The following is a 14,317-nucleotide window of genomic DNA, read 5'->3' on the forward strand; positions in this document are numbered from 1 at the left end:
GACGACCATGAATGAAAGCAATGTCCTGGGCAACGTCGCTTTGTTAATTGCAGGTTTAGCTGTTTAAGGAAGCTGAGCTGCTTTGCACTTAGTCAGTTTCACACGCTGGCTGCACTCTCACCATATTAATTGCTGGTATGACACTAGTCCTTCATGAATGGAGATAGTAATACTTGATCCATGCTGTGGTCAAAATCCTGGCACCACGGCTACTTGCTGGGGCTGCAGTGGTGACTCATTAATGTCTTTGATCCTTGTCCCCAGTGAATGATTCCTCCGCAACGATTAGTGCAATAAAGAGATCTTTATCGTATCTTCTGGATACATTGTACACCTCACCGGTCCAATAAACAACCTTCATCCAACTGACCAAGATTCATCACATGAAGACTTGTTGACATTCTACATTCCTATTCCACATGGGAATATAGAATGTAGAATGTCAACAAGAAGATGCTACAACCCTCTTTATGGCTGATAATTCGAAATCCATACTTCAAGTTTCAGGATCTGTGAATGAGTTTGGTGTACTTTCTTTTATTTGTCTGAAAACATCACAGTATCCTTTCTCTGATTTATTAGTCATTAGTATACATACTAATGGGAAATCTCATTGTCTGATTCGCCATGAATACTGTATAATTGTTTAACTGGCTTAGGGCAACTTTTGAAAGTGCCATCCTTCATCCTATTTTGGCATGTAGCTACTCTGTACAAATGTTGAGCTGTGGCAAATATAAGGGAACCGTTTTCCTCATCCTTATTGTCATAATGCAGGAAATTTTGTAATTGCAGATAACTCTGAAACTGTCAGGGATTATTAATTCAATAATTTTTGGGGGATTTTTGGCAGTATTGTTTGCAAGTTTCTTCGATAAATAACGTGGTATTTCAGTACTTTAGAACATGGGATTTTGCCTGCTACATGTTGTGGCAAATCCCCAAGTTATTTGTCAACAACCTGTCCACTTGAACATGCCTGAGTTCTTGCCTTCCTTTTTAATGTATTTTCTCTTTAACTTTTATTTTACTGGCATTAGGTTAATTCTATGTCAAGACCGGAGGCTCAGATTATGCTTACTCTACAACTTTACTGTTCAGCAGCAAAGAAAACATTACCAAAGAACATGAATACAAATCTAATAAAAACTACAATAACCATGTTTTTCTGAGCATTTGTAGTTCATTTCTATTGGTCCTCAACTGACCATGTGATAGTTCCATAAACCAATAAACAAGTCCTCAATTAAACAAAACTCCTGTCCTCTTTCCCTTCCTCCTCTTTCTTTGCTGCTCGGCAGCGAGTTAAGTACTTTTTTCCTCATTATAATGGTGTGAGTGTTGGTGTGCACGGATTGATATTACTTTCACTTAAAGTGTGAAGAGCGTGTTACGGTGTCGAAGGCGGAACATTCCGCAACGTGTAGGCGGCTCTAGGGAGTTGCGGCCGCGACGGGGCTGGTGCACCGGCGGCCGCAGCTCCTCCGATCCGTCAAAGAGGGCACTACAGAACGGAAGGGAGAGCGCGACGGGACCACGTAGTTCCGGCGCTCTCTCCTTCGTTTCTATACTTCAGAATATTGCGTTTGTGAGAGTCACGGGTGAAAAGCCTCAGAAAGAAAGAACGATTATTTTTTCTCGATACGGGCTATCAACAGCACGCATCGCACGAGCGTAGCGTCCTGTTTTACAGCGCCCCTGCAGGCAAGCTCTTGATACCGCACCTGATACGGGCACAGACCCAGGTAAAACCTGTGAATTTAATATTATCTTATATTTAAGATATAAACAGAACCAGGGAAGTTATATAATCTGGCAATTTAATACACAATCTGACCCTCTGTACTGAGAGGACCCTGGTGTATATATATACATATTATATATATATTATTCATAACAAATATACCACTCCCCAGGGCCTGAGAATCATGAGTTCCTCCAGTGATGAGGGGAAGCCTGGGGTCAGCCAAAATAGGAACCAATCGGATATGACTGATGTCTTCCAGAAAGCTCTGGGGGCTTCACTGGGACATAATCCTCAGCAGATAGCGCTGATGGAGGACTGGCTCCGATTCTCTCAGGGCATGGAGGAGGTCAAGTGCCTTAAGGCACGCATGAAATCAAAAGGGGGCAGTAAATCAGCCCGTAGGGCGGAAGAAGCCCACACCTCCCCCGGGCTCCCCATGAAGAAGAAAGGTGGTAAAAGAAAGAGAAAGGGTAAGACAGTGCCTAGCAGGGGACGAGAGTCATCCTCCGATTCCTCAGATGAGGGTGAGAATGATTGGGAGGAGGAATACCCCGAGGAAGAGGAAGTGTTATCAATATCCTCATCAGGGGATGAAAGCCATGAAGCATTAAAGAAAAGGAAGAAGGAGGAGGAGGATGTTGCCGATGAGGGGGATTTTGATCCGGAAGCACTGATCCATCCCAGATCATCAGAATGGGAACCCCCTGCAGAATTTCGGCATACTTAAACAAACGCCTGAGGGCGCCTTTAGCCAAAGAGGCTAGAAGCAAGATGAGGGCGGAATGCCCCAGACCACTCCTCCCTGAAGGGGCGGCAGACACGCCGGTAATAGATGATAAAATGATAACCTTTATGAGCAAGTTTACTAAAGATGTGAGGAAGGGCCTTGATAGATCCTGGCGTTCGTGTCAGGATAAGATGCTTGATATGACGGGAACCCTCACAAAGATTCTCCAGATGGGAGAAGAAGCGAAGATAAAAGGGGAGCCGATAGACCCGGCAATCCTTATCGGATGGGCCCAAAGGGCGATATGCATGTTAGGGAACGCTAATCATGCTATAACCACAGAAAGGAGGAGATCTTTACTTGTAAAGATCGACCCAAAATTGAGCGAGTTAGCCTCTTCAGAATCCGCCTCATCGGCGAAGGGAAAGTTGTTTGGGGACTCCTTTATCAAGGAGCTCACCAAATTTGTAAACTTCTATGCAGTTTTGGATAAGGCTCAAGCTTCTCTTAAGAGAGTTTTCGGAAGGCAGATTTTTGGACGGGCCAGCAGAGGAAGGGGTCGTTCGGCTGGCCGGTTCCAATACAATCGATCCTACCAAGACAGAGCACAATGGAGAGATTATGAGGAGCACAAACAAACACCTTTCTTCCCATCGAGAGGTAGAGGAAGAGGAAGAAACTGGCGAGGTGAACGTCAGCAAAACAACCCAGGTGAGATTACCAATCCCACATATAAATACCATAGAAGTAGGTGGGAGAACTGCTCAGTTTTTAAAGAATTGGTTGATCATATCGGAGGATTCCTGGGTGATTCAGACCGCTCAAGGCTTCTATATAGATTTTCTAGATACACCTCAGCAGGAGAAGCCACCAAGAGGGATAGTATTGAACAGGGAAGACAAGATATTACTGGAAAGAGAGTTGAGAGATCTGGAAAGCAAAACAGCTATACGCCCTGCATCAGATCAGTCAGGAGGTTACATAAGCAATATGTTCCTAGTAAAAGGGAAACACAAGACAAGACCAATAATCAATCTAAGAGGTCTAAACGGTTACGTAGTGTACAGAAACTTCAAAATGGAAGGGATACACCTACTAAGGGATATTTTAATTCAAGGAGACTGGCTAGCCAGGATAGAGTTGAAAGATGCATACGAGACTATCCCCATAGCAGAGGAACACTGCAGATTTCTGAGATTCATCTGGGGGGAAACGACATGGGAGTTTCTATGCCTACCCTTCGGCCTAGCATCGGCACCATGGTGTTTCACCAAGATGATGAAGCCAGTTGTATCACACCTCAGGGCTCAAGGGATAAGACTCATAATACATCTAGACGATATATGTCTGATGTGCCAAGAGAAGGAGACATTGGTAGAACAAGTACAGTTAACAATAGACTTATTAGAAAGCCTGGGCTTTATTATAAATTGGGAGAAATCCAGCTTAGTTCCAATTCAAGCAATGGAGTTCCTAGGCTTCATAGTGGACTCAAATCAGGGAACCCTCAGTCTACCCATTCACAAAGTGAACGAGATCAAGAAACAGCTGAAACACACACTAGCAAAGGGAGAGATATCGCGAGATTAGTAGGGCGCCTAGCGGCATCAATACAAGCGATTTTTCCAGGGCCACTTCATTACAGAGCACTCCAGAGGTTGAAGATTTATCACCTCAGGAAGGGCGCTTCATACGAATCAAAGGTGAACATTTCCCAAGAAGTGAGGGAAGAGTTGAAATAGTGGCTCATTCATATGGATGCATGGAACGGGAGAGCCATATTTGGTTTATCCCCGGACCTGATCATAGAATCCGACGCCAGCAGATGGGGCTGGGGAGCCCGTCGCGGAAACCTGTCGACAGGGGGCAGGTGGTCGGATCAAGAGACGAGTCTCCACATCAACTGCCTGGAATTACTAGCAGGGTCTTTTGCAGTGAAATGCTGGACCCAGGAGAAGGTTCAATGTTGCGTTCTGCTGAAAATGGACAATGTCTTGGCAGTCAGATATATCAACAGACTGGGAGGGACAAGATCCAGAATTCTTGCAGAACTGGCAAAGGAATTCTGGGAACTTTGTCTGGAAAGGAGAGTTTCAGTGAGGTCAGAGTACCTGCCGGGCCAACAGAGCGAAGTGGCCGACTGGAACTCCAGATACCTCAGAGACACCAGCGATTGGAAGCTGGACGAAGGGGTGTTCCAGGAACTAATGTCTCGGTGGGGTCCATGCCAGATCGACCTATTTCCATCGAGATTGAACAGACAATTACCCCGGTTCTTCAGCTGGAGACCGGACCCGGAAGCAGAAGCGATGGATGCTTTTCTGCAATAATGGGCCAACAGAGGAACTACGCGTTTCCTCCATTCTCCATGATAACGAGGACGCCTGCTCAGGTGAGACGTCAGAGTGCATCCCTAATCCTAGTCACACCGGATTGGAGAGGTCAGGTGTGGTTTCCCAGTCTACTGGAATTGACTTACCAGAACCCACTGGCTTTACCCAACAGGGAATTAATCATTTGAGATCCCAGAGGCCTCAGTCACCCTTTGGTGAAGTCAGGAGGACTCAATCTCTTAGCGTGGGCGATTTCAGGGGATCTTGGATTAGGCCAGGACTATTGGACGAAGCTGAGAACATAATTAATGAATCCTGGGCCCCAGGGCAACATAAGGCTTATAGATCAGCATGGATTAGATGGAGTAGCTGGTGTTTGGAGAGGAACATACATTCCGATAGAACGGATGTAGTTCATGTAGCAAATTTTTTAGCGCAGATGGCAGCGCAAGGTAAGGCATATAGGACCATTAACACAGCCAGATCTGCGATATCGGCTGGGCATCCTAGAGTTGATGGCTTAGCGATTGGGGAACACCCATTAATTTGTAGACTACTAAGAGGAGTAAAGATGATTAAACCTCCTAGCGAAAAAGATAGTCAATTATGGGATGTAGATAAGGTCCTGAGATTATTTTTGACATGGCCAGATAATCAGGATTTGACTCGTAAAGCAATTTCAGGAAAGTTAGCTATGCTCTTATGTCTTTTAGCATGTAAGAGATCTTCTGATGTTAGAGCTCTGGAAGTTAATAGGAAAAGTATATCCCCTAACGGAGTGACTTTTCTCATTTCAAAGAGGACCAAAACAGGATTGAGATCTATTTCATATGAATCGTTTCCAAACCAACCAAAATTATGTCCAGTCAGATGCCTAGCGGCATACGAAGATATGACGAGGGAAGTAAGGCCTCAAGGGATAACTCAATTAGTGATAGCAATGTGTAAACCTTTTAAAGCGGTTAGACCGTCTACCATAGCCAGATGGCTTAGGTGGGTGATGGCAGAAGCAGGCATAGATATTGAGAGGTATGGCGCCCACTCAGCTAGAGGAGCGATGGCTACTAAAGCATATAACATAGGTGCTAGAGTGGAAGACATTATGAGGTCTGCGGATTGGTCGAATGAATCGACTTTTAAAACTTTCTATTTTAAACCCATGGAAAGTGCAACATCGTTAGTGGTAAGTAAGCTTTGAACAAGCATAATCCGAGCCTCCGGTCTTGACATAGAATTCAGATTTTCCACACATTCGTTACAGAAAGTCATAATTCTATTAAAGACACAGAGGCGAAGGATTATCCCACCCGATCAATCGTAAGAATGAGATGTTTACATATCATGTTTCTGTTGTTATTTATGTAATGAATCATACAAGAGGTATAATAACTATGAAGATGTTACTAATGATCAATGAGTATACAGGTTATTACTAGATGTGGAATTTACGATTGACCAACCCTGTATCGGTTTATAGTCACCTTTCTAATTTATGTTTCTTTAGGGACGACGTCAGATAGCAAACAAGCAGGAAATTGAGGATGGAAGAGAATATCAAAGACGTACAGAACTCATCCTCGCAAGGACAAAGAAAGAGGAGGAAGGGAAAGAGGACAGGAGTTTTGTTTCATTGAGGACTTGTTTATTGGTTTATGGAACTATCACATGGTCAGTTGAGGACCAATAGAAATGAACTACAAATGCTCAGAAAAACATGGTTATTGTAGTTTTTATTAGATTTGTATTAATGTTCTTTTGTAATGTTTTCTTTGCTGCTGAACAGTAAAGTTGTAGAGTAAGCATAATCCTTCGCCTCCGTGTCTTTAATAGAATTATGACTTTCTGTAACGAATGTGTGGAAAATCTGAATTGTTGTGTTCTCTGATAAAATTAATAAAATCAATTTCTGTAAAAGCCCTTCTCCTGCAATCAGTTTTGGAATACTAAATGCACTTCCACCAGCTTTTCTAATTTTGGGTATGTTCCAGATTATATATATATCCTTTGTGGCTTAGTTGTTTTTTGCCTTTATGTGATAATATATAAGTTGCCTTTTCCATATTTCTCTTTAATCCTAGTTTAACGAAATGTAATTGCAGGGAATTCATTTTCGTTTTCGCTCATATTTATATTTTACTTTACTTTATTGCATGTTAAATTAATTCAAGTAAACTTACCGTTTTCGTTTCTTTTAACTTTTCTTCAATGTAGATTTCCCAGCGTGATCCTTCTTCCACTCAGCACAAACAACAAAACGACCGTTGAACGGTCGTTCTCATCCTCAGGGCTTTCTACTTCCTGGAAACCCATTATTCAAACATCTGAAGCATTTCGAAGTATGCCACAAACAATGCTTGTGGACACATTTCCATCTATTTTTGATTTTGTAATATCTTATTATTGCGTTCTTTAGTTTGGCATTGTTTGCAATAATGTGTTTATATTTTTCAATGCTGATTCGACATTTTGGGCAAAACGAAGAAATCCACTTCGCTCTTTTCCACTGAGGCACATTTTGTATTCAATTATTTCACATATATCCCTATTTCACACGGTCACCTGTGTGATCACAGTTCAACGCAAGTAAAATCACATTACCACCATGCTAAAGAAACTTCACTGGATCCTCATTGTAGGCATCTCAAATTCAAAGCATATCATCTCACCTTCAAGGTGCTCAATGCCAAAAAACAGGCCATCACAACAACAAACCAACACCCAACCTATGCACTTCTGGAAGACAGAGGAAGCAAGCCTTCTCAATGTATGCACCCTAGCTCTGGAATGATTCCCCCGCCCCCCAATGTTAAGACTTTATCCTGCCTTCCATTATTTCATGAAAGATCCTAAGACCTACCTCTACAAGCTATACCTACTTACTGAACACAATTTTAAAGCTGCTTAGTTAAATGTAAAACTTGCATTTATTTTGGCTGGGCAGAAAATCACAGATTGCTGCCAAGTGGACTCCAAGAATTAAGCTGCTAGAGCCAACATATATAAAACATTTACAGAATTGTTTATTTGGTATGTTTTAGGCAACCCTAGAACCTGGGCTCTAGAAGTACTAAATGATGGGGAGAAATGATATGAGCGAGAAAGTAAAAATAATAATTCATTTATTCCTATTCCGGCTCACAGGCATTGATCCTCTTTCTGGTGAAACAACACGCCCTATAAAAAAAAATAATACACAAATTCCCAATGCCGGGTATAATAAAATGGAAATAAAATTATTTATTTACATTTCAAGGCAAAAGCCATTTGTAAAACTGCAAATAAAGTACAGCCATAAAAATACAACATAGGGATAGACTTTGCATTTATTTACAAGTTTCATAGAGCCTTTAAAAAACAGAAAAAACATTTGGTGAGTGAGAGGTTTTGTAGAGATGAGCCGCGTGGCCGACCTGGTAAATATTTCCGTGGGCATATTGATTTAACTTTTTAAACAGTTGGTTGGGAAGGTAATAAATATATCCAAATTGTCTCAGTGTTCAATACTGGCAACGAGACAAGTCGTGCATAAGACGAGGATAGCGCTCTAAAAGAAAAAAAAGGCATAAAATAGATTAACTTAACTTTTACAATCATTTATTCTTTCAATTAGACATATAATTTGCATAGAAAGGTGCACAAAACTGTAATTCTAAATACTTTTGAGCTAAATATATGAATTGTGCAGCTGCAGCGCTACATGAAAATGTATTGTTATTTTATGTGACATTCATGTCATGGATATGGCCGTGAAGCACTGTGGACTGTCTGGGAATACAAGAGACCATTGTCTGAACATTACATGAAAGCCTAGGCATTACATTGCAAGAACATAATTACTTTGGTAGAGAATATAAACACAGTACTATTATCTTTAACATTTATATGTTGTCTGGGGAGTAATGTTGGTATGACTATGTCACTGAATTGGTGATTGCTGCCATGAAAACCAAATTTTGGTCATGGTATTCTGGCAGTTATAATGGGACAAAACATGGAAAGCAAAACGTGTATTGCATTTTCCTCATACTGGAGCTAATTTTATAAAGAAACATAATTTGATGGCAGGGACCTGGTTCGTTTGCACTCAGGTGTAGCCAGGTCCCCGCTGCCAAATTGACTTTTTATTGAGTGCAGCTTGCCATGCTCGCATGGCAAGCGGCGCTCACAATTACAATTAAACGTTCTCCGACATGCTCGCATGTCAGAGAGCCTTTAATTTTTATTTGTGAACACTGCTTACCATACGGGTATGGTAAGCAGTGTTCACAATGAAAAATATGCGCTCTCCGGCATGCAAGCATGTTGGACAGTGTTTATTTGTAATTGTAAACGTCACCTGCCCTGTAAGCATGGCAGGCGATGTTAACAATTGATCCCTATGGGGTCTGCATGCTTTATGCTGGTGCATGAAGCTGGCAGACCCCATAGGGAACTCCAGTATTTGTGCCGGCATGGTAATCCATACCGGCGCAAATGCTGGAGCATTTGTATGCGTAGAGGAAGGAGGTGGTGAAAACGCAAGTTGTGTTCTGTCCCTCCTAACCACCATACAAATGATTGAAAATGGGAGTTAAAGTTCACGCTCTCCATTAAAGTTACGCCCCATTCAACTTGAGTCCCACAAAATCAGTCCAAATGTGTGTTTTGCAGTCTCTATGCTGTGTCGGGACCATATACTGATTTCAATATATCTGGCATACAATGTGACGCTACAAAATACGTTGACCAGTTTTAACTGGTGCAGTCTCCAATGTTACCTAGGTATGCATCATGCTTCACAATGGCTTCCTGGCTTCTGTACAATGTGGCAAATACAATTACTTATTTTCGAACTGTACAATGGCCGCTATTATCTCAGTGTGTCTCATGCTTTGCCAAACATTTGAGCTACACAGCAAAGGTTTCCACTTTCAAAGTTCTTCCTCTCCTCACCTATCGGGGGTTAGTAGCGTCCAGCAGTTCTTGGTGAGAGTTAGTAGTGGAGGGTTTTTGTCTGCATATGTTGATGAGATTGCTTTGGTAGCCTTTGGCTGAAAGCTGGCCATAGTTTGTTATAAAACATACATATATGTTCAGACCTTACATTATTTTAGGGTAAGCATCTTCGGGTACTTGAGTTCCCATGTTCTCCTGTGTGTGGTATTCAAGAGGTCACTTTTCAGGACCGACACTTAGTAGATCAGATCGAGGGTTGCAGTAATTTCATAAAAATGACTGTTGCTCTTTTTAAAACTATTTTAAAGTGACGCATTTAAACCCACATCATTGGAAATCAGTGAATGGATTGCATCTTTTTCACCCAGAGTCTAAATATGTGCTTCACGGCCGCTATGCAGTGTCAGGACCATATAGTGATTACCATGTAGCTGATAAGATGGACAAACATTGAAGGATCATAACGTATTGCATTCAACGTTTACATTTGAAATAAGATTTGTTTTTCTTAAAATGCAACTCTCAGCTACACAAGTAGACAGTTTTTCAGTGGAACCCTTTATGAGCTGTCTGCTTCCAGGCGTGTTATGGTAATCTAGACAAGACAGCCACAGCAGGCGTGCATTCTATGCATAGATGTGCTTCAACCAATGAAGTTTAAATTGAGAATGTTTAAATTTAGCTGACTGTTAAACAAGCAAGAACAGTTAATCGATTGCCCCCTTCTGCCAGAATCATAATGCAGTAAAGGTAGGCTGTTTTGGTATTCTGCACTTCGGGATGCATGCACACATCTAGGGCCTCATTACACGGTAGGCGGAGGACCAAGGTGCTATTAGCACCTTGGTCCATGCTGGTAAAATACCGGCACCGCCTTGGAGGAAAGGGGAATTACCGCCCTCTTCCAAGGTTGGCGGGGCGGAAATTCCCCCTTCCCCCATTGCCCTTCCCCATTCCCATTTTTGCTCCATAGGGCTCTATGGGAATGGGGAAGGCGCTAATTACGGTGCCGCAAATTGGGGTACCGTAATTAGCACCCTGGTCCCTTTGCGGGTTGGTTTTTAACGCCTGCTAAACAGCAGGCGTTAAAGTACCAGCCCGCAAAGGGACCTCGTAGTGAGGCGGTAAGGGTTTACCGGTACCGGTGCCCTTACCGGTACCGGTAAACCCTTACCGCACTACGTGTAATGAGGCCCCTAGACTCTATAGATAATTAGAGGTGAATACCCTATTTGTAGTCTATAGGGCCTCATTACGACTTTGGAGGTAGCCATGCTGCAATTTGCGGCATGGCTGCCTCCAAAATCGGGTCCGGGTTCCCTGAATGGGGAATTACCAGGCCATTCCGAGTTCGGAGGGCCCGGTAATTCCTCCTTCAGGGAACCCAGGCCCGGACCTTCCCCATTCCCATTTGAGCCCCCATAGGGCTCAATGGGAATGGGGGAGGGAGCTAACAACGGGCTGATTACGACCGGCACGTTGTTAGCTCCCTGGTTCCCTCGTGGGACCCACGCTGCATGTCTGGTAAAACCAGACGTAATTTTGCAGAACGGGTTTAACGGGTCCGCCACCATTAGCGGAGCCCGTTAACCCGTTCCGCAAAAGTTATAATGAGGCCCTATATGTTTTCGCAGGATTTGGTTTCCTGTATTGAGAGTGTTTCACTACTAGTAGGCACGTTTAGCGAATGCTGGTTGGAACATTTCAAACTTGCAATTGTTGTTGGGAGAAGAGGGCCGCGCGCAGGAAGCCAGCCGGGGAAAATTACTGCAGGGCAGGTATTTATAGGGCCTCATTACACGGATGGCGGTAGGTATTTAACGTTACCGGTAATGGAATACCGGTAACGTTAAATGCCCATGCGGATTACGACCCAGCTCACTGCCATTAGCGGCACCGCTAATTACGGTGCCACTAATAGCGGTCAGTCCGCGTGCGCGCGACCCGCCAACCCGTAAATAACGACATGCCGCTAATAGCACACCATCACAAGGCTAGTGCACACGGCAATAGCGCCATGGTAAATACCCCAAAACCCCTTACCGGCATGGCGGCAATACCGCCATCGCGAACCACCCGTTAAAAGAACTAAGCAGTGTCAACACCTGCCACAGGTGGCCAAAATCAGCCCAGGTGGAGGCAATGGAGACTGTGGCTGCTCAAAAGAAGCACACCACACCCCTTCCAACACCCCTTCCCACACCAAGATGGTTCCAATACTGGCAGCATTACATGGCCTGGAGGACCTGATTGCAGCGCTGCTGCTACAACAACAGGCTGCACAGAGGAGTGGCAGGAGGAGGAGGAGGGCCAGACAGGCACAGCAAGCACCACCATGCCACCTAATCATACCACAGAGGCACCCACCAATTCCCCAGATCAGAGCCAGTCCATTTAACCTAACACCTGAGCAGATACACACCCTGTACCGTCTGGACCGGGACACCATCACCAGCATCGTGGACATGATACACAACGACATTGTGAGCCTCATAGATATCCGAACTGCCATCCCCCCTCTACTCAAGGTGGTGACAGTGCTCCACTTCCTGGCCACAGGAACCTACCAGCATACAGTGGGGCAGATGCATGGCATCTCCCAACCAGTATTCTCACGCATACTGAACCAGGTACTCCATGCCCTCCCGAAGCATGCACCCGAACACATATCCATGCCACGGACTGCCCAGGAGATTGCAAACACCAAAGTTGGCTTCTATTCACTGGCAGGCATCCCAAGTTGCATTGGGGCCATCGACTGTACACATGTGGAATTGGTTGTCCCACATCACAATGAAGTAGTCTACCGAAACAGGAAGCAATTCCACTCCATCAATGTCCAAATGGTATGTGACGTAAACAAGATAATCACACATTGCTGTGCCCGAATATCCAGGATCTACCCATGATTCCATGGTCCTGCGGAACTCAACTATCCCCCGCTACATGGAGCGACAAATGGGACAACGTTCGTGGCTACTTGGTGAGTTCCAGGCCAAGCACATGGCAGTGTGATTGGGGGGGGGGATAGATACTCCAACTGGGTGTGCATTGGGGGGGTAGATAGATACTCCAACTGGGTGTGCATTGGGGGGGTAGATAGATACTCCAACTGGGTGTGCATTGGGGGGGTAGATAGATACTCCAACTGGGTGTGCATTGGGGGGGTAGATAGATACTCCAACTGGGTGTGCATTGGGAGGGGTAGATAGATACTCCAACTGGGTGTGCATTGGGGGTAGATAGATACTCCAACTGGGTGTGCATTGGGGGGGTAGATAGATACTCCAACTGGGTGTGCATTGGGGGGGTAGATAGATACTCCAACTGGGTGTGCATTGGGGGGTAGATAGATACTCCAACTGGGTGTGCATTGGGGGAGGGGGGGTAGATAGATACTCCAACTGGTTGTGCATTGGGGGGGGGGTAGATAGATACTCCAACTGGGTGTAGCCTGTAGTCCGTCGCCCAAATGCACATACAGATGTACGCTAATGGGCATCTGTGAGGGCAGCAACGTACTTGGGATGAACGGACATGCAAGTATATGCCACACGACACAGCTGACAACCCAAATCTGGTGACATCAAACATCAATCCTCATCCACATTGCACGACACTCCACGCCACGAAATACACAAATGTCATCCATGCCGCCAACATAGTCATGCAGCATTCCTACAGCACAACATCAACAATGCATTGTGCCCTTGGATGCATGCAAAGGTATACCCCCTAGCTATGGTAATGCACCACAAACCCATGGCACCACTGAAGCGTTGTCTCTCAGCATGGCAACAGCAATGTCGGAAGGAGAGTACACCACCAGTGTGGTACCAAATGTGCCTGCCCACAGGGACACCAATGACCTGGCCTCACCCAGGACATGGCAGTCACTGTTGGTGGCATCAATGGGGCATGTCTACTTGCATGCTTGTGCTCACCTTTGCACAAAGCAGTCACACAGACCATATTCATTGATGCAGTTGAATGTGTACATGAATCAAAATGATAGGCCAAAGTATGTGACATGAACAGGCCACACATGTGTCAAAAAGTAACAGGAACCCATTCCTCCCCCCATGTAGGTGATGCCGGCTATCCCCTGAAGAGGTGGCTCCTCACACCTGTACGGAACCCACAGAACAGGCACGAAGAAGAATACAATCATGCACATACCCGTACCCGCCTCGTCATTGAGCAAACTTTTGGACTTCTGAAGTCACGGTTTATGTGCATTAGCAGGTCTGGTGGCGCCCTCCTGTATGGCCATGAGAAGGTTGCAAAGATCACCACGGCATGTGTCATGCTGCACAATATGTGTATGAGACGGAATGTGCCACTGCCCCCTGACGTTGAAATGGAGGCACCTGATGAGGATGATGACGGAGATGAGGATGGAGGTGAAGGGGATGCAGGTCATGCAAGAGGGGATGGCCAGGAGGGACGTGCTGTGAGACAGCATTTGATCAACCAAATATTCTGAGTAACATGTAGTCATACTGTCACCTGTATATGGCTGGTGATGCACTGGTGTCTGTTTGTTAGCTCACAATGGACCTTGGCGTCAATAAA

The 14,317-nt window shown here is 44.6% G+C and overlaps 1 protein-coding gene across 1 annotated transcript in view; it reads right to left on the bottom strand.

Moving 5' to 3' along the window:
- Nucleotides 1–7,868: 7,868 nt before the first annotated feature.
- Nucleotides 7,869–14,317, bottom strand: part of C9H2orf66 (chromosome 9 C2orf66 homolog) — a 298,410-nt gene continuing 291,961 nt past the window's right edge. Inside the window, exon 4 of the mRNA XM_069615723.1 lies at nt 7,869–8,351. The gene's annotated coding sequence lies outside the window, so the exon portion shown is untranslated. The remainder of the gene's footprint in view (nt 8,352–14,317) is intronic.

This window comes from Ambystoma mexicanum, chromosome 9 (genome assembly GCF_040938575.1).
Source record: "Ambystoma mexicanum isolate Mex_15411 chromosome 9, UKY_AmexF1_1, whole genome shotgun sequence".
In the NCBI taxonomy this organism is placed as follows: domain Eukaryota; kingdom Metazoa; phylum Chordata; class Amphibia; order Caudata; family Ambystomatidae; genus Ambystoma; species Ambystoma mexicanum.